Below are 24,759 nucleotides of genomic sequence, written 5' to 3'. Positions count from 1 at the left end.
GGTGTTGGTTTCGGTGTGGTTGTAGTTGGAGGACTGGATGTTGCCAAGTTGTGTCCAGGTGTTGTTGTTGTTTCGTTTCCCCCCATAGCGGGTGTTGGTTTCGGTGTGGTTGTAGTTGGAGGACTGGATGTTGTCAAGTTGTGTCCAGGTGGTGTTGTTGTTTCGTTTCCCCCCATAGCGGGTGTTGGTTTCGGTGTGGTTTTAGTTGGAGGACTGGATGTTGTCGAGTTGTGTCCAGGTGGTGTTGTTGTTTCGTTTCCCCCCATAGCGGGTGTTGGTTTCGGTGTGGTTTTAGTTGGAGGACTGGATGTTGTCGAGTTGTGTCCAGGTGGTGTTGTTGTTTCGTTTCCCCATAGCGGGTGTTGGTTTCGGTGTGGTTGTAGTTGGAGGACTGGATGTTGTCGAGTTGTGTCCAGATGAGGATGTTGTTTCGTTTCCCCCATAGCGGGTGTTGGCTTCGGTGTGGTTGTAGTTGGAGGACTGGATGTTGTCGAGTTGTGTTCAGATGAGGATGTTGTTTCGTTTCCCCCATAGCGGGTGTTGGTTTCGGTGTGGTTGTAGTTGGAGGACTGGATGTTGTCGAGTTGTGTTCAGATGAGGATGTTGTTTCGTTTCCCCCCATAGCGGGTGTTGGTTTCGGTGTGGTTGTAGTTGGAGGACTGGATGTTGTCGAGTTGTGTTCAGATGAGGATGTTGTTTCGTTTCCCCCCATAGCGGGTGTTGGTTTCGGTGTGGTTGTAGTTGGAGGACTGGATGTTGTCGAGTTGTGTTCAGATGAGGATGTTGTTTCGTTTCCCCCATAGCGGGTGTTGGTTTCGGTGTGGTTGCAGTTGGAGGACTGGATGTTGTCGAGTTGTGTTCAGATGAGGATGTTGTTTTGTTTCCCCCATAGCGGGTGTTGGTTTCGGTGTGGTTGTAGTTGGAGGACTGGATGTTGTCGAGTTGTGTTCAGATGAGGATGTTGTTTTGTTTCCCCCCATAGCGGGTGTTGGTTTCGGTGTGGTTGTAGTTGGAGGACTGGATGTTGTCGAGTTGTGTTCAGATGAGGATGTTGTTTTGTTTCCCCCATAGCGGGTGTTGGTTTCGGTGTGGTTGTAGTTGGAGGACTGGATGTTGTCGAGTTGTGTTCAGATGAGGATGTTGTTTTGTTTCCCCCATAGCGGGTGTTGGTTTCGTGTGGTTGTAGTTGGAGGACTGGATGTTGTCGAGTTGTGTTCAGATGAGGATGTTGTTTTGTTTCCCCCATAGCGGGTGTTGGTTTCGGTGTGGTTGTAGTTGGAGGACTGGATGTTGTCGAGTTGTGTTCAGATGAGGATGTTGTTTTGTTTCCCCATAGCGGGTGTTGGTTTCGGTGTGGTTGTAGTTGGAGGACTGGATGTTGTCGAGTTGTGTTCAGATGAGGATGTTGTTTTGTTTCCCCCATAGCGGGTGTTGGTTTCGGTGTGGTTGTAGTTGGAGGACTGGATGTTGTCGAGTTGTGTTCAGATGAGGATGTTGTTTTGTTTCCCCCATAGCGGGTGTTGGTTTCGTGTGGTTGTAGTTGGAGGACTGGATGTTGTCGAGTTGTGTTCAGATGAGGATGTTGTTTTGTTTCCCCCATAGCGGGTGTTGGTTTCGGTGTGGTTGTAGTTGGAGGACTGGATGTTGTCGAGTTGTGTTCAGATGAGGATGTTGTTTTGTTTCCCCCATAGCGGGTGTTGGTTTCAGTGTGGTTGTAGTTGGAGGACTGGATGTTGTCGAGTTGTGTTCAGATGAGGATGTTGTTTTGTTTCCCCCATAGCGGGTGTTGGTTTCGGTGTGGTTGTAGTTGGAGGACTGGATGTTGTCGAGTTGTGTTCAGATGAGGATGTTGTTTTGTTTCCCCATAGCGGGTGTTGGTTTCGGTGTGGTTGTAGTTGGAGGACTGGATGTTGTCGAGTTGTGTTCAGATGAGGATGTTGTTTTGTTTCCCCATAGCGGGTGTTGGTTTCGGTGTGGTTGTAGTTGGAGGACTGGATGTTGTCGAGTTGTGTTCAGATGAGGATGTTGTTTTGTTTCCCCCCATAGCGGGTGTTGGTTTCAGTGTGGTTGTAGTTGGAGGACTGGATGCTGTCAAGTTGCCTTATGAAGAGATTATAAAGATAAATTTTATTCCCCTCTCAGAAATGCCTTATCATTTATTGAGGAAGTCTTCCTTTTTATTACAAATCATGCACAGGTAGTCCTTGACTTAGAACAGTTCACTTAGTGATGGTTCAAAGTTACAACGGCACTGGAAAAATAGTGACCGCTGACCATTTTTCACACTTACAACCGTTATCACATCGCAATGATCATGCAATTTGCATTGAGTTGCTTTTATGACGGTTGCGGCGTCCCAGGGGGACCCTCTTTTGCAGCCTTCTGACAAGCAGGGTCCACAGGGAGGCCAGATTCACTTAACGACCGTGTTACTTATTTAACAAGGGCAGTGATTCGCTTAGCGAACATGGACAGAAAAGTTGTACATTTATGTTAGCTAGCGAGAAATGGTTTTCAGTGAGTTTCGCCCCATTTGACAACTCTGCTTGCCTCCGTTGTTAAATGAATCGCTGCAACCGTTGAAAATCACTCACCCCATCATTAAGTGAATCTAGCTTTCCCTTACGGACTTGTATTCACAGGCGGTCGCCAAAGGGGATCGCCCGTCATAAATATGAGCCTCCAAATGTCAACCCACGGGGGACCCTGTGTGAAAAATGGTCACAAGTCACATTTTTCAGGGATGTTGAAACTTCGAACGGTTGCTAAGCGAGTAACCGTTTAGTAGCGGTTGTAAGTCGCCTGTTTAGTAAAGGTTGCAAGTCGAGGACTGCTGTCAATATATATATATATATATATATATATATATATATATATATATATATATATATATATATATATATATATATATATATATATATAATGTTCATTTTGTGCTTTTTAAAGAGTCTTTTAGATGAGAAAGGACAGAATTCACGCAGGCTACTATTGTGAGTAACTTCCTCTTGGGTTACGTAGCCTGCATTTTCTAGTTTCTCCGACTTTCATGCCAGTTCAAGGCAGCTGAGGCAGCCAGATTTATCACAGCTGCCAAAAGTCGACACGCCTTCCTGGCAGAAACGGATACAGAATTAAATTCCCCTCCCCTGCTCAGAACACAGAATAACAGAGTTGGAAGGGACCTCAAGAGGTCTGTTAGTCTGACCCCCTGCCCAGAATACAGAATAACAGAGTTGGAAGGGACCTCAAGACTTACAACAGTTCACTTAGCGACCATTTGAGGATACCTGGCACTTGGGCAAAAAAATGACCTTAGGATGGTTTTCCACACTGACGACCGTTGCGGACTCGCATTTATGATGGTCACGGCATCCCGGGGTGTATGTGTGTGTGTGTGTGTGTGTGATGCGACCCCCTTCTTTTGCGACTGCCTGACCAGCTGAGTCAACGGGGAAGACGGACTCGCTGCACGACCGTAAATGCGGCGCTTTGCTTAACAACGGTGGCCAGAGAAGTCGTAAAATGGGGCGAGGCTTAGCTGAACCGATCCTTCAGTTATAACAGTTGACGTGGTCATTGCAGATCTGGTGGGAATTTTATCTCTAATTCTTTCATGGATTGATTCCATTTTTTATTCCGCCTTTATGATTTGAGGGGTAGGGACTTGCGACGGATTTCGTCAAAGTTCCCGACCAACTTTGGACAGGACTCAGATTCCCCTGAGCAAGTTTTTACAACTCCTGGAGTAGCAATGGAGCTAACTACCCCGGAGGTAGGAGGAGGAAACTGGCCTCTTAAAACTGGGTGTATCCTAATTTTATATTGGACTGGAATTATGCTGTAACTTTAAGTCGATCAGAATCATTTGCTATGAGATGGATGGCAAAGAAAACTCTTATTAAATATACAGGGTCTTCTGTCCGAGCAGGGGTCAGACTAGAAGACCTCTTAAGTCCCTTCCGACTCTGTTATTCTCTATGACCTCACCCCTTTCCTAAGAGGTCTGTAGGGGCCGTGCATAAGCGCACCAACATGCCTACTGTCCCTGTCCTATTGTTTCTCTTTTTTTTTCTTATTCGTATCCATTTCATGGATTCATAACCATGTTTATACTTACACCTGTTATCTTATAATTGCTTGACAAAATAAAGAAATAAAAAATAAAATATTCTGAGCAGCGGGTCGGACTAGAAGACCTCCAAGGTCCCTTCCAACTCTGTTATTCTCTATTCTGGGCAGGGGTCAGACTAGAAGACCTCCAAGGTCCCTTCCAACTCTGTTATTCTCTATTCTGGGCAGGGGTCAGACTAAAAGACCTCCAAGGTCCCTTCCAACTCTGTTATTCTCTATTCTGGGCAGGGGTCAGACTAGAAGACCTCCGAGGTCCCTTCCAACTCTGTTATTCTCTATTCTGGGCAGGGGGTCGGACTAGAAGACCTCCAAGGTCCCTTCCAACTCTGTTATTCTCTATTCTGGGCAGGGGGTCGGACTAGAAGACCTCCGAGGTCCCTTCCAACTCTGTTATTCTCTATTCTGGGCAGGGGTCGGACTAGAAGACCTCCAAGGTCCCTTCCAACTCTGTTATTCTCTATTCTGGACAGGGGTCAGACTAAAAGACCTCCAAGGTCCCTTCCAACTCTGTTATTCTCTATTCTGGGCAGGGGGTCAGACTAAAAGACCTCCAAGGTCCCTTCCCACTCTGTTATTCTCTATTCTGGGCAGGGGGTCAGACTAGAAGACCTCCAAGGTCCCTTCCAACTCTGTTATTCTCTATTCTGGGCAGGGGGTCAGACTAAAAGACCTCCAAGGTCCCTTTCCAACTCTGTTATTCTGTACCCTATTCTGTTCAATCATTAGCCCGGATCAAACCCAGGAGAATTTGTACACAACGCCCACTCGCTGGGTGCCAGCTCACAGAATCAAAAATAAAAGGCAAACTTTGGACGCACGAGCTGCTTCAGATGCTGAATTATCTCTCGTTTGCTTTCATCTTTAATTTGCGGGGTGGTATCACCCTGTGCCCAGGAATTCAGATAAAAGGGAATTAAAACCCTGTGTGGGAAGACGGCAGAGTCTTGATCCGAGCGTCCATGAAAAATTATCTTGCATTCCCATCCACCCACCCCCCAAAATAAAATAAAAATGGCATATTTTCAGCTCCGGATTTCAGATGAGATTCACCGAGTTGGAAGGGACCTTGTAGGTCATCTAGTCCAACCCTCTGCCCACTTCAAAATGGTGAAGCTCAGAGCGTTCCTTTCCTCTTCAATTCTGTTTTATTTCCCCTCTCACCCTAAAACAAACAAACAAACAAAACCCCACAATTTTTCAACTCTGCCCAACCCGGATCTTAAATCACCCCACGTTGATCCCAAAGCCCCGTAAAAAAAAATCCATTTTTAAAACATAATACAGGTAGTTCACAGCTTACTATAATTCACTTAATAGAATAGAAAATAGAAAATGGAAAATGGAAACTAGAAACTAGAAACAGAAATAGAAATAGAATAACAGAGTTGGAAGGGACCTCAGAGGTCATCTAGTCCAACCCCCTGCTCAGAATATAGAATAACAGAGACTTGTATTTACGATGGGCGTATTGTCCCGTGTGTGTGTGTGTGTGTGTGTGTGTGTGTGTGACACAATCCCCTTTTGCGACCTTCTGACCGGCCAAGTCCAGACGCACTGAACGACTGCCTTGACTGGCTTAACAAACGCAATGGTTCCTTTCACAACGGTGGCCAGAGAAGTTGTAAAGTGGGGCAAAACCCCTCCTTGGCAGAAATGGCGGGGGGGGGGGGCTCCACTGTGTGGTCGCAAGTGGAGGACTGTGTAAAGCCCAAAGGCAGGAAACGTGCTAGGCCAGAACAACCTGTAACTTACAACTTTTGCAAAAAGTTCTTGAAAAAAAGAAAAGTAAGGGAAATGGCTTTTCTTTTTCTTCCAAATGATTTGCAAAACTCTGCCAGTCTTTGCAAAAGATCCCCGTTAGTGACAGGTGGATCGGTGCAGCACAGGTAAAGGTGTGTAAGAGGGAGGGCGGGCTGGCTGGGCGGGAAAGGAGAGGACGGTTCAGCTTTGTTCGGGTATTTTCTCATGTCATTATAGTTGTGCTTTTAAAGTTGTAGCAATGTTATACATATAAATACCTGCGAAAACTTAAGAATGAATATATATATATATATATTTATATATATAATGTTTTTATATAGGTATTTATATGTATAACATTGCTACAACTTTAAAAGCACAACCATAATGACATGGGAAAATAACCAAACAAAATACCGAAATATATATATATATATATATATATATATATATATATATATATATATATATATATGTATATATTGTATATATATATTGTATAATTATATATATAGAATATATATAATTATATATTCTATAATATATATATATATTAGCCACTTTCAAGCAAGTAGGTGTGTCGAGTAGCCAGAACTTTGACCAAGAATGCAAAGTTTTTACGCAAGGAAAGCGCAAAGAACATTTTCAAAGCAATGTTGAAGGGTGCACGCCCCCCTCCCCAATTTCTCTTCCTTAGACACACACACACACATACACACACCCAAAAAATACCCTTCCTGGCTTTGAAATCCACCCTGCCTCTTGTTGGCCAGATCTCTCTGCATCCATCTGGAATGATTCCCACGCTGGGATCCCGACGGAGTTTATTTTAAATCGAGCGGAAGAAAAATCGACTGGGGGGGCAATCCCCAGAAAAAAAAAATGAAAAATAATATTGGAAAAAGACAGCAGGGAGAAGGGAAATGTGTTGCCCCCAGATCTGCTCTCCAGGTGTGGGTTGATGGGGGTGAGTTCCCGCTCCTGTCTGCGCACCTGGCAGCCCCTCCCTCCAATTCCTTCCCTGACTCCTGCCCTTACCTGTTCCAGCCCCTTCACCTGTAAGGATCAATCCTAGGTTTATCAGGAGGAGAATCCAAGCCATGGCCCCGGTTTCTGGAGTAATCTAAGGGATCTTCTCTGCTCCGCTCTTCGCTTCAGGGTTACTGCAAAGAGAAAGCTGGGAGGGTAAGGTCTATAAGAGAGGCACCTGAGCCCAGGTAAGTGGCAGGCCACACCCCGGGGGGCTGGTCCCAGGAAGGAGATCTGACACCAGCAACCGGCTGGCTTTCTCAATTTGGAGCCTTCTGCTCTCGTTGTGGTTTTTCCATCTGAATTTGTTGCATATTTTTGGGATGTGTGTGTGTGTGTGTGTGTGTGTGTGTGTGTGTAGGGCATGGGCTCCATCGGTACCTCTATCCACAAACCTGGATAAGGAAGCGCAAAATGTCTGAAGTGGTGTCAGGTTTCCTGCCTAGGCATGGGGTTGGGCTAGAAGACCTCCAAGGTCCCCTCCAACTCTGATTATTCTATTCTATTCCTATCCTCTATATTCTCTTCTCTTCTGAATCCTCTTCTTTCCTATTCTATTCTATTCTGAATCCCTATTCTGAATCCTATTCTATTCTATTCTATTCTATTCTATTCTATTCTATTCTATTCTATTCTATTCTATTCTATTCTATTCTATTTTCTATTTTCTATTTTCTATTCTATTCTATTCTATTCTATTCTATTCTATTCTACTCTATTCTATTCTATTCTGAATCCTATTCTATTCCTTCTCTTCTTATTTCTATTCTATTCCCATTCTATTCTATAGCTTCTCTTCCCTTCTCTTCTTTCTCTTCTTTTTTTCTCTTCTCTTCTCTTTTCTCATTCTATTCTATTCTATTCCTTATTCTGTTATTCTATTCTATTCTATTCTATTCTATTCTACTCTACTCTACTCTACTCAACTCAACTCAACTCAACTCAACTCAACTCTCTACTGCCATTTGTCAGAAATGGTGTAGGGTCTCCCGCTTGGGTAGGGGGTTGGACTAGATGACCTATAAGGTCCCTTCCAACTCTAATTATCTATTCTATTCTATTCTATTCTATTCTATTCTATTCTATTCTATTCTATTCTATTCTATTCTGTCGTAACTCCAAGGACCGATGGTCCTGCAGACCGAGAGCCCTGTGGGCTTTTATAACCGGTTGGGTTTGTTTGGTTTAGCCAATGATGGTGAGAAAAACGCCTGGCCCTTCTCTAGGCCTCCTTTTTCTCAAAATGGGACTTGAGAAAAAACTGGGTGTGTGTGTGGGGGGATGAGGCTCAAAAGCGCCGACGTTCTCTCCCAAGTTTCTAGTCCTCATGACCTGAGAAGGGACGGTTCCTTCCAGGCGTCGCCCAGCCCCAGGCGTTACGTTCCGGTTCCTTCGAGCGGCACCTCGTCAACAGACAAGCAAGCAGCCCTTTTCAAACAAGTGACTCAGGACAAAAGTATGAGACGGTAAAATCCCGGAATGGCACATTTTCAACCTCCTTTCTCTAAGGTCCCTTCCAACTCTCCTTCCTTCCTTCCCTCCTTCCAACTCTCCTTCCTTCCTTCCTTCCTTCCTTCCTTCCTTCCTTCCTTCCTTCCTTCCTTCCTTCCAACTCTCCTTCCTTCCTTCCTTCCTTCCTTCCTTCCTTCCTTCCTTCCTTCCTTCCTTCCTTCCTTCCTTCCAACTCTCCTTCCTTCCTTCCTTCCTTCCTTCCTTCCTTCCTTCCCTCCCTCCCTCCCTCCCTCCTTCCTTCCTTCCTTCCTTCCTTCCTTCCTTCCTTCCTTCCTCCGCTGTCTCCAAGCTCCCTTCAATGCTTTCATTCTGTTATCCTTCCTTCCTTCCTTCCTTCCTTCCTTCCTTCCTTCCTTCCTTCCTTCCTTCCTTCCAACTCTCCTTCCTTCCTTCCTTCCTTCGTCTCTTCCTCCCTCCCTCCCTCCTCCCTCCCTCCCTCCCTCCTTCCTTCCTTCCTTCCTTCCTTCCTTCCTTCCTTCCTTCCTTCCTTCCTTCCTTCCTTCCTTCTCCCTCCCTTCTTCCCTCCCTCCCTGTTGGACTAGAAGACCTCCAAGGTCCCTTCCAACTCTCCTTCCTTCCTTCCTTCCTTCCTTCCTTCCTTCCTTCCTTCCTTCCTTCCTTCCTTCCTTCCTTCCTTCCTTCCCTCCCTCCCTCCCTCCCTCCCTCCTTCCTTCCTTCCTTCCTTCCTTCCTTCCCTCCCTCCTCCCTCCCTCCTTCCTTCCTTCCTCTCTCTTCCCCTCCCCTCCCAAGTTTCTCAAGGAATCCCACCCTTGGCATTGCATATTCTGACATTCTGGGGACAAAAGCCACCACACCCAGATTCTCAGGCGAGTCAGACGTGTGTCAACATCGCCCTCCCACGACAACACCCCCCACCGCCCACCTCCACTGATAGTCTCCAGATCTGGCCTTGCACAAGCGGGGGAGGGTGTTTAAGAGTCCCACCCCACCCCATTTTTGGAGGGGGGACAGCCTTCTGCAGTGTTTGAAAGTACGGACAAAGTCCAGCTGACGACAAGCAGCAAAACAACAGCCCCGGGGAAAAAGGGGGGCTTGCTGTAGCGCAGCTTGCTTAGGCAGACGGGTAGACTGCCCCTCAGCCTGGAGGCTCCATTCAGAGTCCAGAGAAGGCCAAGCTGCCTTTTGGCCCCCAATCGGAGGCCGATTACACAGCCTTGATAACCTTCTTCCTTTTTTTTCCCCCTCACCCTGGGAACGTAACCAGGACGAAGGCGAAGGAAGTTTTTTTCGCTTCTCCATTTTTCTACAGCCCGTCCATCATCGTCTCCGTTCGCGGCCTCCAACTTCCCCATTCCTTCGCTTGGCCCTTCCTCTAAGTCCGGAGGGGGTGGAGGGGGGCCCTGGTGGGATATATGGGAACCCCCCCCGAAAGTGATACATATACCCCCACACCCCCAAGAAAGATTTCTGGGTTAAATGGCTCCCCCGTGGTCTGGGGAGCAGGGGGCTGGACTAGAAGACCTCCAGGGTCCCTTCCGGCTCCGTTCTGGTTCGTTGGAGGTCTTCCAGCTGCTTTCCCCAGGAGGCTGAAATAATGGCTGAGCCGATTGGCTCGGCCCAGGCCTCTTGTTTGCGAAGAGGGAGGGTGGAAGGTAGTGCCCGAAGTGATGCCGTCGGATTTGGCGCACGAACGGCTCTTGGAAGGAGCTTCCGGAAGGAATCAGGCTTGGCGTGCCAACGCTACTGATCTGGCTTCGGCTCAACTTCTCCCCTTTGCATTCAGGCTGGCCTTCTCACTCGGGTGCCCTCCCTTCCCTTCCCTTCCTCCCTCCTTCCCTCCCTCTCTCCATCCCTTCCTCCCCTCTTTGCCTTCTTTTCCCTTCCTTATTTCCTTCCTTCGTAACTTCCCTTCCCTTCTCTTCCTCCCTTCTGCTTCTCCTTTCCTTCCTAACTTCCCTTCCTCCCTTCTGCTCCTTCCTTCCTTCCTTCCTAACATCCCTTCCCTTTCCTTCCTTATTTCCTTCCTTCCTAACTTCCCTTCCCTTATCTTACCTTACCTTCTGCTCCTTCGTTCCTTCCTTCCTCCCTTCCCTTCCTTATTTCCATCCTTCGTGACCTCGCTTCCTTCCTTCCTTCCTTCTTTCCTTCCTTCCTTCCTAACTTCCCTTCCTTCTGCTCCTTTCTTCCTTCCTAACTTCCTTCCTTCCTTCCTAAATTCCTTCCTTTCCTTATTTCCTTCCTTCATGACTTCCCTTCCTTCCTTCCTTCCTTCCCTTCCTTCCTTCCTTCCTTCCTTCCTTCCTTCCTTCCTTCCTTCCTTCCTTCTTTCCTTCCTTCCTAACTTCCCTTCCTTTCCTTCGCTCAATTTCTCCCTTTTGCATTCAGATTGGCCTTCTCACTCTGGTGCCCTCCCCACCCTTTCCTTCCTTCCTTCCTTCCTTCCTTCCTTCCTTCCTTCCTTCCTTCCTTCCTTCCTTCCTTCCTTCCTTCCTTCCTCCGCTGTCTCCAAGCTCCCTTCAATGCTTTCATTCTGTTATCCTTCCTTCCTTCCTTCCTTCCTTCCTTCCTTCCTTCCTTCCTTCCTTCCTTCCTTCCTTCCTTCCTTCCTCCGCTGTCTCCAAGCTCCCTTCAATGCTTTCATTCTGTTATCCTTCCTTCCTTCCTTCCTTCCTTCCTTCCTTCCTTCCTTCCTTCCTTCCTTCCTTCCTTCCTCCGCTGTCTCCAAGCTCCCTTCAATGCTTTCATTCTGTTATCCTTCCTTCCTTCCTTCCTTCCTTCCTTCCTTCCTCCTTCCCTTTGATTCATCTATTTATCTACTCATCTTCCTTCCTCCTTCCTTCTTCCCTTCCATCTATTTATCTACACGTCTTTTCTTCCTTCCTCCCTCCCTTCGGTCCATCTATTTATCTACTCATCTTCTTTCCTTCCTTCCTTCCTTCCTTCCTTCCTTCCTTCCTTCCTTCCTTCCTTCCTTCCTTCCTTCCTTCCTACCTACCTACCTACCTACCTACCTTCAATCCATCTATTTATCTATTTATCTGTTCATCTTCCTTCCTTCCTTCTTTCCTTCCTCCCTCCCTCCCTCCTGTCTCCCTTCCATCTATTTATCTACTCATCTTCCTTCCTTCCTTCCTTCCTTCCTTCCTAACTTCCTAACTTCCTAACTTCCCTTCTCTTCCCTTCTATACCTTACCCTCCTCCCTCCCTCCCTCCCTCTCTCCCCTCTCATGATCCCAGTCTTCCAGTACCTGAGGAGCTGCTTCCCCAAATAAGAGGGGAGGGACAATCTATTCTCCAAACCACCTGAGGGCAGGACAAGAAGCAACGGATGGCAACGCATCCAGGAGAGAGGCAGCCTGGAACGAAGAAGAAGAAACGTCAACCATGAACCAGTGGAACAACTTGCCACCAGGAGTTGTGGCTGCTCCATTGCTGGAGGTTTTCCAAGAAGAGACTGGTCAGCCACTGGTCTGTAATGGTATAAAGGTTCTCCTGCTTGACCCCGAGGGTTGGACTAGATGACCTCTCAGGTCTCTTCTTCCCATTCTCCTTCTTCTCAGTTGTGGGGGTTGGCCTAGAAGACCTCTAAGGTCTCTTCCAATTCTTTGGTACTGTTTTTGTTTTGTTCTGTTCTGTTCCTCCTCTCTCTCTCTCTCTCTCTGCTTCTCCTCCCTTCCCTCTTTCCCTTCTTTCCCCCCTGTCCTTTCCCCTCCCTGTCTGGAACACCCTGAACTCCTGCTGGCTGGCTGGAAGACCCCAGAGACCCCAGGATGACCCTGAGCTTGGGCAACCCAAGGACTCTGACGTCCTGGCTGCTGGTGGTTATCAGCCCCAGGGCGGGTCCCGTGCGCCTCTGGCTCTTCTGCCCTGGGGACAGGGGTCAGGGCAGCTGCCCTCATGGGGGACCGGCAGGGCCGGCCTCCTCCCCTCCTCCTCCTCTTCTCAAGGTCTCCACCTTTCCCACTTCAAGAGAAGCTCTGCGTCCATCTTGTCCCACCCCTGGGAACCTTAAGTCGTTTCTCCAGCCTGGAAGGAATTCTTCGATCAGGAAGTTTGAGGGCTACCTAGAATTATCCGCTTGGTATTTCTCCATTGGTGTCCTTCCTTCCTTCTTTTCTTCCTTCCTTCCCCTTTATTTGTCCTTCCTCCCTCCCTCCCTCCCTCCACTTTCTTTCAATTTTTCCTTCCCTCTAATTCTCCTTCCAGCCATCCATCCATCCATTTGTCTCCTTCCTTCCTTCCTCCACTTTCTTTCCATTCTTCCTTTAATTCTCCAGCCATCCATCCTTCCCTTGTCTCCTTCCTTCCTTCCCTTGTCTCCTTCCTTCCTTCCTCCACTTTCTTTCCATTCTTCCTTTAATTCTCCATCCATCCATCCATCACTTGTCTCCTTCCTTCCTTCCTTCCATCCATCCATCCTTCACTTATCTCCTTCCTTCCTTCCTCCCCTTTCTTTCAATCCTTCCTTCCCTATAATTCTCCTTCCATCCATTCATCCTTCACTTGTCTCCTTCTTCCTTCCACCCATCATTCACTTGTCTCTTTCCTTCCTTCCTTCCTTCCTTCCTTCCTTCCTTCCTTCCTTCCTTCCTTCCTTCCTTCCTTCCTTCCTTCCTTCCATCCTTCCATCCATCCACCCATCTATCCTTCACTTATCTCCTTCCTTCCTTCCTCCACTTTCTTTCAATCCTTCCTTCCCTATAATTCTCCTTCCATCCATCCATCCACCCATCCATCCATCCATCCATCCATCCTTCCTTCCTTCCCTTGTCTCGTTCCTTCCTTCCATCCATCCATCCTTCACTTGTCTTGTTCCTTCCTTCGCTCTTCCTTCCTTCCTTGTCTCCTTCCTTCCTTCCTTCCTTCTCCTTCCTTCCTTCCTTCCTTCCTTCCCTTCCTTCCTTCCTTCCTTCCTTCCTTCCTTCCACCCTTCACTTCCTCCCTCCCTCTACCCTCCCCTCAATGTGTTGTCGTGCAGAACCTCTTCCCCTCTCCTCCCTCCCCCTTTTGCCTATAGCTGTCTCTCTGTGGGTCACGTCCATGTTGGGCCCAGGGTGGGGCCTTCACCGTTAGCTCACATTTTTGCATGTCATGCAAACCTACAGGGCGGGGAGGTGGGGAAAAAAAGAAACACCAAGCATTAAAAAAAGGAAACTCCAGTGAATCAGTAAAAGTGCAGATCCCGAGAATGACAGCTCAGGTGTGGCACCCAAGAGAAAAATCGGGGTTACAAAGACAACAATAATAGAACACCTTAAGATCTTCTTTTTCGGTCATTTCCGCCATCGCAGTAGAATGTTGTTTCTTGGCAACTTTAAGATGGGTGGACTTCAACTCCCAGAATCCCCCAATCAGAATGCTTTAAGTGGGATGGACTTCAACTCCCAGAATCCCCAGCCTGCATGCTTTAAGAGAGGTGGACTTCAACCCCAGAATCTCCCAGCTTAAGAATCCCCTCCATCCTGCATGCTTTAAGATGGGTTGGACTTCGACTCCCAGAATCCCCCAGCCTGCATGCTTTAAGATGGGTGGATTTCAACTCCCAGAATCCCCCAGCCTGCATGCTTTAAGAGGGGTGGACTTCGACTCCCAGAATCCCCCATCCTGCATGCTTTAAGATGGGTGGACTTCAACTCCCAGAATCCCCCAGCCTGCATGCTTTAAGATGGGTGGACTTCAACTCCCAGAATCCCCCAGCCTGTATGCTTTAAGATGGGTGGACTTCAACTCCCAGAATCACCCAGCCAGCATGCATTAAGAGAGGTGGATTTCAGCTTCTAGCATTCCTTCCCAGGTCTTCTGGCTGGGGAATTCTGGGAGTTGAAGTCCACGTGTCATAAAACTGCCAACACTGAGAAACAGCAGACTGAAATATCTTATATTCCTTGCAGATGTTTCTTTCAGCAACGTTGAAAAGGACCCTAAAATCCCCCCTCCCCAATTCTAATCCACCAAGAAGACAGACCTCGGTTGGTGGTCCAATTTTTGCTTCCTGCCCCCTCCCCCCCCCAACCTGGCTAAGGATTTGGCCTTTCTGCCCAAATAACCAAGGCTCTAGTTCTCAGGAAAATCAGAATAAATCAAATGGGGGGTGGGTGGGGGGGCTTGGATGGAACTTAATCTTTGCAAACCCCAAAAAAAAACTCTGAAAAAACCTCCAGAAGCTTTCTTAACTCTACCAACACACAATTCATTAAATGCAAATGAATTGTAAATTGTTTTTTTTTTTTTTTTGCAAATATATTTCGGCGGTCACGTCCCAGCAATCAAAAAATCACCCTGCGATGCTTTTGAAGGACTCTCTTGATTATTTTCCGAAGTTTCAGTTCTCAAACAATCATGCATACCTTGTAACTTGTTGCTAAAGAAAGAATTCTTTGTTTCAAAGCTGTTGGATGCCAAAATCTTAAATCCTCATCCCCTGTGGTTTTATGTCTTGTGACTTATGCATCTCTTAACTTTCAGTTTCGTTTCTTTGGTCTATATTCCTCACTTGCGATATTGTTTTTATCTTTACTCTCCCAGCTCTCTCTTTTTTAATCAGGGCTGGCTTTTTTTCTTTTCTTTTTTTCATTTTTTATTTGAACTGGCCAATTTGGCAAGCTAACAAAAGGAATTGGTCACAAAAGACCCACCCAACCAAAGCCAATACATTTTTTTCCCCTTACATATCTCAGTTTTATGCATCATTGATACACCCATTTCTCTCTCTCTCTCTTTCTTTCTTTTTTAGTGGCTATTCATGAGCAGCAAATATTCTGTCGATGTATTTCCTCCTTGCCCTTTCCAATTTTATTTGCAAGCGTTCTCCTTCCATGTGGATTTTTCTCCCCAAAAGAGCAAATTTCATAGGATGGGGGAATAGACAATGCCACAGCGTTTTGACTCTTCCTTTTTTTAAAAAAATATTTTTAAATTTTATTTTACAACAGATCCATCTTTCAGTCATACAGCGTGCCAACCGGCTACATAAATCTTGTGCAAATATTTATGTTTAACATACATCATTTTTTATTATCATTATAGTCATGTTAAAAGCTGCTCAACCTCATATATCTTATCATTAGAACAATACGCATTTCACTTCTTTATTTTCCCACCATTTCTAAAATAAATCCCACTTTGTCTTGTTCTTTAATTGCCAATGTTAATCTATTCGTTTCTGCACATTCCAATATTTTCATGATCCGCGTTTCGACTTTTCCATGGAAGTTTGAAAAGTCGTTAAGTGTGAAAACCAGTCACGAGAAGTCACTTTTTTCGGCACCATCACAACTTTGAACAGTCACTACATGAATTGTCGCGAATCCTTGGCTTGCAAGAGTTTATTTTGTTCTGTTATTTTGTTAGAATCTTATATTTTTCCCAGCATGTCAATTCTGGGTAGTCCTTTCAGAGGCGAAACCCTTGTCTCCATGCCAGAATTACACATCTTATTAATCATAAACGTGCCCTTCGTGTCATTTTTACACCTTTGATAGTTTCTATGGTTCCAAAAATAGGTTTGGAATTAATCATGCTTTTTTCTTGTGCAATGCCCAGGCGTGGCACCCTACATTTCCCATTTACACATATCACTTCGCTTTCTGTCTTTCCAATGCTGATTTTTCTGAAAGATATTTATATATTTATTTATTTTTTTCTTCATTATTATTATTATTTTTTGGCATGCAGCAAAATATTTCTTCCTTGCCTTTGATCCTGGTGGGGGGAGAAAGCCCTTTCCAAACCAGACATAAAATACGGTGACAAAAGTGGAACTTGCTGGTCTAAGTGGATGAAAAGGTTTTGCAGAATCAGTTGCTATTTTAAGCCTTGGGAACACGCCTGGATATATATATATATATATGACTGCCCATCGCTTTGGAATTTATAACCTTGTTATTGATTTTCGGTGTCCTTCCTTCCAAACCTTGGCAAGGCACAAGAGGTGGGCGGGAAACATTTTTATATTGGTACGGGTAGACGATAAGGGCCGGTAACATGATGTGCCTCCGATTTGGGCCTGTTTCAAATCAGCTTTGGATCTGAGATAGAAGCTATAGAGGTTCCTCAGCTTAACAACTGTCCGTTTTGAAGTTACGACGGCTTCTTGCCGGTCCTTGAACAAGGAGTTGTCGACCTATGATCACTATCAAACCCAACATTTTCTAAGTTTGCTGAACGAGATCTTTGTAAAGGGAATTTTACTCCCTTTTAAACGACCTTTCTGGTCCCCGTTTACTTAATAACACAGTTGTTAAAGGGAATCCAGCATTCCTTTTCAAAAGGTCGCAAAATGTTGAGCCCAGGATGCTGCAACCGTCATAAATACCAGTCAGTTGCCAAGCTCGTAAAATCAGGCACAGTTCACTTGATAACCACCTAGCTTAAGCAATCAAAATTCCAGTCCCAGTTGTCATGTGTTGAGGACTATTCCATAGCATGCCGGAAATCCAAAAAAAATAAATCTTGAGGCTGAGACTGTTTTGATGTCATGAAACACGGCGAAAAACCCAGGTTAGCAAAACTTTTTAACAGATTAACAGGGCCTGGGAGGTCATCTAGTCCAACCCCTCGCCCGAGCAGGAGACCAAACGGGATTCTGGATTCGCACCACTAGCCCTCAATGGGCAAATGGGATATTTTTCTCTTGGCCATTTGTGCACAACAGCCAAACCTAACAGATATATATATTTTTTCTCTCTCTCTCGCCTTTCTTCTCTTTCTTGTTTGGTTTTTAGCATTGTTGTGTTTTTGGTTCCTGTTTTGTGGCTGTCTCTTTTTTTTTTTTTTCCTCTCTTCCTTCACCTGTCAACATTTAAGAAAACGGGTGATTGTTCTTTAAATAGATTTGCACATTAGTAATTAAGGGAAGGCACAAAGCTTCCTTCTCAAAGACATGTGATTTGGCTGGAGGGAAAGGTTGCGTCCTGAACTTATGTCCTAGCCATAAACTCTCAGAATCCCGCAGTGGACAGACATAAGACATAAGAATTTATTTGTCATTACACTCGCTAACGGGTGCAACGAAATGAGGTGCTCTTCCACAAAGTAAAACTGGACAAACACCACTAAAAGAAAAAAATTGAACTAAACACAACCAACCATACAATAATCTCTATGCAATTTAAAAATGTAAATACCCCATTACTCTCAGCCATTTAAATTCCACAAAATCTTATAACCCTGCGTTATAAGATACCCCAACGTTAAATTCCCAGACACCCTCATCCTGCAGACATCTTCCAATATTTTTTGGGGGGGGGCTGCCCCAGAGAGAAGGAAGGGGGTCAAGCTATTTTCCAAAGCACCTTTGAAGGCCAGAAAAGGAAGAATGGATGGAAACCGAACCAGGAGAGAGATTCAACCTGGAAATAAGGAGGAGTTTTCCTGACAGGGAGAACAATCAACCAGTTTGCCTTCAGAAGTTGTGGGAGCTTCATCCCTGGAAGCTTGCAAGAAGGGACTGGACTGTCATTGGTCAGAAAAGGTGTAGGATCTCCTGCTTGGGGAGGGGTTGGACTAGATGACCTCCAAGGTCCCTTCCAGCTCTGTTATTCTCTATTCAACGGAACAGAAGTTGCCTTCGGAAGTTGTGGGAGCTTCATCCCTGGAGGCTTTCAAGAAGAGACCGGACTGCCATTTGTCAGAAATGGTGTAGGGTCTCCCACTTGGGCTGGGGGTTGGACTAGATGACCTACAAGGTCCCTTCCAACTCGGTTATTCTGTATTCAGTGGAACAACTTGCCTTCAGAAGTTGTGGGAGCTTCATCCCTGGAGGCTTTCAAGAAGAGACTGGGCTGTCATCTGTCAGAAATGGTGTAGGGTCTCCCGCTTGGGCTGGGGGTTGGACTAGATGACCTACAAGGTCCCTTCCAACTCTGTTATTCTATATTCAATGGAACAGAAGTTGCCTTCAGAAGTTGTGGGAGCTTCATCCCTGGAGGCTTTCAAGAAGAGACCGGACTGCCACCGGTCAGAAACAGTGTAGGGTCTTGGGGGTTGGACTAGATAGCCTACAAGGTCCCTTTCCAACTCTGTTAATGTAATGTAATTTTAACATAACGTAACGTAACATCACATAATATAATCTTCCCACAATCCCCACACCAAAACCTTTCCAGGAACCGAACCTTAAACCAAACCTGCACAAACTCAGCCGGCAAAAGGCGTCTTTCCCGGCCGTGTAATTGCATGCTTTTTGGGGGGGGGGTCCCATAGGACGTAGGTACCCCTTCTCCCAATCGGGTCTTTCCCCCTAGAGGTTGAGAAGAGCCGCCATAATACAGAGTTTGGGAAGTTTTTTTTGTTTTGTTTTGTCTTGTTGTGTTTTTTCTCCCCGCAATTGGAGATTATGCTGTATTTTTGCTCTTAAAAAACTGTTTTTATTTATAGTTCTGGGTTTCTGTTTTCCTCTCTGTTGACAGTGTTGAAATGGTCTGCGGTCAAAGAAGACAATTGCTAACTTGTTGGATGTGAAAATATTACAACGGGCCCGTTTAGCGTCGTTTCCAAGAAAGGGAGGTGTCCTCTTTTGCCCTTTGTCCTCTTTTTTTAACCCACACCTCTCTGGACATACAGCCAAGTCCCCGTCTTAACGACCGCCGTCGTTAATTACCCCGCTTCCAAATTTCAGGGGCGAAGAGAGACATTTACGATTGGAATTTTGCTCCATTTCACCCCCTGTTTCTCGCCATCGTCATTAAGTGAATCGGCACATCCAGAAGGTCGCAAAAGGGGATCACGTGATTTGCCCTCCCCACACACCCACACCGTCATAAATGCGAGTCGGGGGGGGGGCCAAGTGTCTGAATTTGGATTATGGGACCGCAGGGAGGCGACCACTGTCAAAAAAGGTTGTGAGTTCGATCCCAGGGAGAGGCTAATATTTGGAATAGACTCTGCTGCTCAAGCAAGGGGGGGTTGGACTAGATGACCTCCAAGGTGCCCCTTCCAACCTCGGTTGTTCTATAAGTGTGTTGGGGGAAAGAAAAACTAGCCCTCATTCGCTTTTTCTTCATGGGCTGCTGTAACTTCGGCCGCTAAACGAACTGTTTTATGTCGATTTGCGCCAATATGTTTAAACCATTTATATTTTAAAAAGGGAACGATTTTTTTTTAAAAAAAGGTTTAAATTAAAATGTTAAGAAACTGACCCTCAGTCGCTTTTCCTTCGTGTGCTGCTGTAACTTCGGCCACTAAACGAACCATTCTATCTGTTTTTAATTGCTTTCTTCAAGCCTGCATTCTGCCATTTATTTTTAAAAAGGGAACAATTATTATTTTTTAAAAAAAGAAAAGATTTAAATTCAAATTTTAAAATGGAGGCTCTGAGGGGGCCAATTCATGCCCTACTTGAGATGCCTTTTTAAAAATTCCCAGCAAAGTTGGCACTGCGGTTTTGTTATATTTACCAAGTAGAGAACTGGGTAAAAAGTTTGCAAACACAATCGAGGAGCGAAGTGATAATCGAGAAACGCAATATATAATTCTCAAATATTTCCCAATGAACGATTTTTGGGTTAAGGACTTCCTTGTTCTTTAATCAGCTCACACCCTTCCGAGGCTTGAAAAATATGGAAAGATCAAACAAAAAGTCAAGGAAAGAAAAATCTATTTATTTTTTTTCTTCTCCAAGCAAACACACAGCTCCTTTTCGACATCCCCATGTATGTGTGTGTGTGTGTGTGTGTGAATATCACGAGTTCGATTCCTGCCTGGAAGCCGACACACCCAGGCCCAACAATGACAATGATGTAGCCCCACAATTATTCACAACTGACAGCCACAAACAGAGCTCAACGTTCCTGTGGCGGAGAGTGAGTTTGGCCCTGTTTCACAACGTATCTCGCCTCCGTTGTTAAGTGAATCGCAGCGGGGAAACGAGTCGCGCGGATCGAAACGAATCGCACGGATTCGAAACGAGTCACAAGGATTCGTTTTGCAGCGATGGCCAAAGCGGGTCGTAAAACGGGGCGAAATTCACTTCACGGCCGTCTCGCTTAGCGACAGGCGTGTTTGGGGGGGGGCTCAGTTGTGGGTTTCAAATGGAGTACTCCCGGCCTGAAGAATGTCAGAAGGGGGATGATTGGTTTTGAGTTGGAAGGGACCTTGGAGGTCATCTAGTCCAGCCCCCACCTTAAAAAGGACAGTTTTTCACACGACCATTGAAGCATTCCCCAGGTCGTAAAATGGGGCAAAATTTTTACATAACAGCAGAAATTTTGGGTTTGGTTGCGGTCATACATTGAGGACGCCTCGTATATGCTTTGAAAGGAAGACACGTGGGAGACAAAAAGAAGGGGCGAGAGTGTTCCTGAGCAGCTACAGAGTGCTCGCTGTTAAAAAACCCCTTCAAATTTTGGAAATCAGGAACAACAAATCCTGATTTGGAGGGACTTGTTTTGGTTTTTTTACAAAAATAAAATTAAGATTTTTCCATAATCCGGGTCCACATTTCTGCAGAATGCCAGTTTGGATATTCGGTTTTATTCCTATTTTGCAGAGTTGATGTGCCACCTGCTGGCTAATGCCCAGCCAGCAATTTATTTTTTTCCCTCAGGGCAATCTGTATTTTCAAACTCAGCCATTTTCCACAGCCGTTTCTTTCACTTTAACAGAGTTGGAAGGGACCTTGTAGGTCATCTAGTCCAACCCCCTGCCCAAGCAGGAGACCCTACCCCATTTCTGACAGATGGCAGTCCAGTCTCTTCTTGAAAACCTCCAGGGATGAAGCTCCCACAACTTCTGAATAATAGAATAATAACCGAATAACCGAGCTGGAAGGGACCTTGTAGGTCATCTAGACCAACCCTTTGCCCAAGCTGGAGACCCTGCCCCATTTCTAACAAATGGCAGTTCCAATCTCTTCTTGAAAGCTTCCAGGGATGAAGCTCCCACAACCTCTAAAGGCAACTCCCGTTGATTTAATTTACATTTATTTCATTTAATTATAGCGCGAATTTGCAGTCGAAAACACAGCAACGGCAGCACTGAGAGAGATTTTTTTTAAAAAAAGAAACAAGTAGAAAGAAAAAAAAAAATAGAAAACAATTAAAAACATTCTCATCTTCAACATCTTCTATTTTCTTCTCTCTCTTTTTTTCATTTGTGTATGTGTTGTCGATTTGTTTTTAATTGTAAAATCAATAAAATTTATTTATTTATTTTAAAAAAGAAACAAGTAGCAAAAGGGATGAATTTAGGGTGTGGGGGGAGGGAACCCAGCTTCTCACCCCCCCCCTCTCTCAGCCATGCAGGCTCCCTTCCTCTTAAAGACCAGCCTACTCCACAGGGGTGTTGTGCCAGTGTGCGATGTGGCTCGATGGCTTGAGCGCAACGTAACCCATAGCTTGGTAGCCTCCCAGATGCTCCGAGGAGCCCCCAAATACAATCAAAATAAAATCTGAGCTCGCACCCAAGAACAAATGGCACCCTCAAGATTTACACAGCGGTGTAAATCTTTCAGCCCCCCTGCATTCCGTGCTTCTAGTTCTCTGGATCGCCTCCCGGAGAACTTCGCGCATTGCCCTTTTAAGAAAGCAAAAGTTTTCTGCTTGAATGGACTCTGGGACTCAAAAGCATGGTTATTGTTGCCCGGCACGCCTGCCTGCCTTCCCTTAGCAACTTCTTCCGTGCCCCCATCCAAAGCAGGCCTTCCTTTCTCCCAGTTTGGACCCGGAGCGCCGGAGTAGAACCTGGGTCTCGAACCGAAGACCAGCCAAGACAAAAAAGGATCAGCCTGTCCGGACGAGACGAATCTGCACCCAACCTGAAAAGCAAGTAGCCCAAACCCCCAACTTTAGGGAGGGAGGGGGGAAAAAAAAGAGACAAGGAAATGAACCTCTTGGGAGGGGTTGGCCCCTTATTGGGGGACAAGCCAGGTGGGGGGCTGGTGGGAGGTCAACCACCCCCTTTTTCCCAACCCTCCCCATCAGAAGGAGAGAAATCAAAGTTATCTCTCTTTTTTTTTTTTTTCTCATGGAGAAGAAAGCCAGAAAAGTAGGACAAAATATATATATATATTTTTGCAACAGGTGTCAAATACTAGATGAAAAAAAAGGTGTTTTTGCAACGTTGGGCATTGCCTGCTCAGCCTTGGGGAGGTGGGCATGAATGAGAGGGCTCAGTGCCCACATACCCCTCCCTCCCTGAGCCTCCTTGCCGCCTCTGCGAGCGTGTGTGCGATCGCTTGAGCGTTGCCGGGACACACATTTCCACAGCAACGTCGCAGTGCAAGCAGCCAGTTTATCGGATCCAACTTGCCAGCTCCCAGGGCGCCCGGCGTAGCTCAGGAATCCGACGGGAGCTCGTGGGTGCGTGGGAAGAAAAGAGGTTGGGGTGGGGTTTTTGAACCATTCTTACCAACTTTTTTTTCCCCACCTTGCAGAGTTTCGGGCCCCATCCGAGGCGAGAGAGAAGTCCCCGGCATTCTCCGGTTCTGGGTTCAGGGCAGGGTTGGGATCGAGTGCAATGTTGTGATTTGTCGGGCCGCTAATATTGCACTTGTCCTGGCCTCCCCCTGCTCCGGATTCACACCTGGCTCGAGAGCGGCGCACACCTGAAAGCCTGGTTTTTTTCCTCCCCCCCCACCTGGAGGCTGAGTCAGGTGGGGATTTTGCATGGCTGGGCAGCTGACCCCACGCATTTGGGTCAGCAAGAAATGTCCGAGAACTACACAGGACCCAAATGAATTGGGTGTGTGTGTGTGGAGTCAGGTTTCCCCAGGTCCATTTTTGCTCTGCTTCTACACAAAGTCCTCGACTTAAAACCCCCAAGCGAGCCCAACACGTATGTTGCTAAGCGAGACGTTTGCTAAGTGATTCGTTTTGTCCCATTTTGCCACTTTACTTGCCACCTTTGTTAAGTGAATCACGCCAGGTGACACAGTCGTTAAGCAAACCGGGCATCCCGCTCGATGTGGCTTTGGCGGGAGGTAGCCAAATCAATTTCGGGCCAATGAAAAGAATTCAATTAAATGTGCAGATTGGTGAAATTAATGATCTCCAAATTAACTGAGACCCAAATTTAGGGTTGTTCAGTGAGACAAGTCGTTCGGTATTTTACGACCTCTCTCTCTCTCTCTCTTGCCACCGTTGTTAAGCGAGTCGCCGCAGTCGATAAGTCCGAAACCCAGACGTTAAGTGAACCTGGATTCTGCTTTGTCAGAAGGTCACCAAAGGGGATTGATCAGGTGACTCTGGGATGCTGCGGTGGTCATAAATACAAGCCGATTGCCGAGCATCCGGATTTGGATCACATGACCAACGGGAGAGGCCATTCGGTCATTAAATTGAACTGTGGTTAAGTCGAGGACTGTGTTGTAACCCTGTAGTTTTAAAAGCAAGGATTTAAAAGCAGCAAAATTCAGATATTTTGATTATGTAGAGGACGTTCTCATCCCAGGTTCAAAATGCTTCCAAACCCAGATTGCAAAATGCAAGTAAGATGCCTAACGTGGTTTCTGGTTCAAATCTCTCTGATCTGGGATTTTTGAACTGGTGAAGGCAAACTTCCTAAAAAAACTTTATAGACTGGGGTGAAACCGGGCTTAATAGCAGGAAGTGGGAGAGGGATCTTGGCGTCTTAGTGGAAAACCAGCTAAATAGGAGCCAGCTGTGTGCAGCAGCAGCCAAAAAAGCCAATGCAATCCTAAATTGCATTAACAGAGGGATACAATCGAGATCAAGGAAGGGACTAATACCACTCTAGAGGTAAAGCCTTAGTAAGGCCACACCTCGAGTCCTGCATCCAGTTTTGGTCACCACACTATAAAAAAGAGGTTGAGACTCTAGAAAAAGTGCAGAGAAGAGCAACCAGGATGATGAGGGGACTGGAGGCTCAAACATACGACGGACGGTTGCAGGAACTGGGCCTGGCTAGTCTAGGGAAGAGAAGGACCAGGGGAGACAGGAGAGCATCTTCCAATATTTGAGGGGCTGCCCCAGGGAGGAGGAAGGGGTCAAACTATTTTCTAAAGTACCTGAAGGCCAGACAGGGAAGAATGGATGGAAACTGATCCAGGAGAGATTCAACCTGGAAATAAGGAGAAATTTTCTGACAGGGAGAACAATCAACCCCTGGAACAGAAATTGCTTCGAAAGTTGTGGGAGCTTCATCATTGGAGGCTTTCAAGATGAGATTGCACTGCCATTTGTCAGAAATGGTGTAGGGTCTTCCGCTCGGGCGGTGGGGTTGGACTAGATGATCTATAAGGTCCCTTCCAACTCTGATTATCTGTTATCTGTTAACTTTGACCAAAAGAAGAATCCCCCCAAAATTAGATTTATCAACAGCGAGAAAACACCTTCTGGGGGCTATCAAATGGTTAAAAAAAAAATGGGGATCATTTGGCCAAGAAGCCCTCTTTTTAATCCCACCCCTCGTCCTTTAAAAATAAATCAC

General features: G+C 46.0%; 1 long non-coding RNA gene across 1 annotated transcript; it reads right to left on the bottom strand.

The window, feature by feature from the left end:
- Nucleotides 1–345: 345 nt before the first annotated feature.
- LOC148129530 (uncharacterized) lies at nucleotides 346–7,150 on the bottom strand. Its single transcript, XR_015745370.1, has 2 exons — nucleotides 6,928–7,150; nucleotides 346–2,100 (listed from the first exon to the last, which is right to left on the bottom strand). It is a non-coding gene; the product is annotated as an uncharacterized LOC148129530 (long non-coding RNA).
- Between the last annotated feature and the right edge of the window lie 17,609 nt (nucleotides 7,151–24,759).

The sequence above is a fragment of the Notechis scutatus genome, chromosome 14, assembly GCF_049901735.1.
Source record: "Notechis scutatus isolate UNSWTSFEM ecotype Mainland chromosome 14, rNotScu1.2, whole genome shotgun sequence".
In the NCBI taxonomy this organism is placed as follows: Eukaryota; Metazoa; Chordata; class Lepidosauria; order Squamata; family Elapidae; genus Notechis; species Notechis scutatus.
This window is presented reverse-complemented; position numbering and strand designations above follow the sequence as displayed.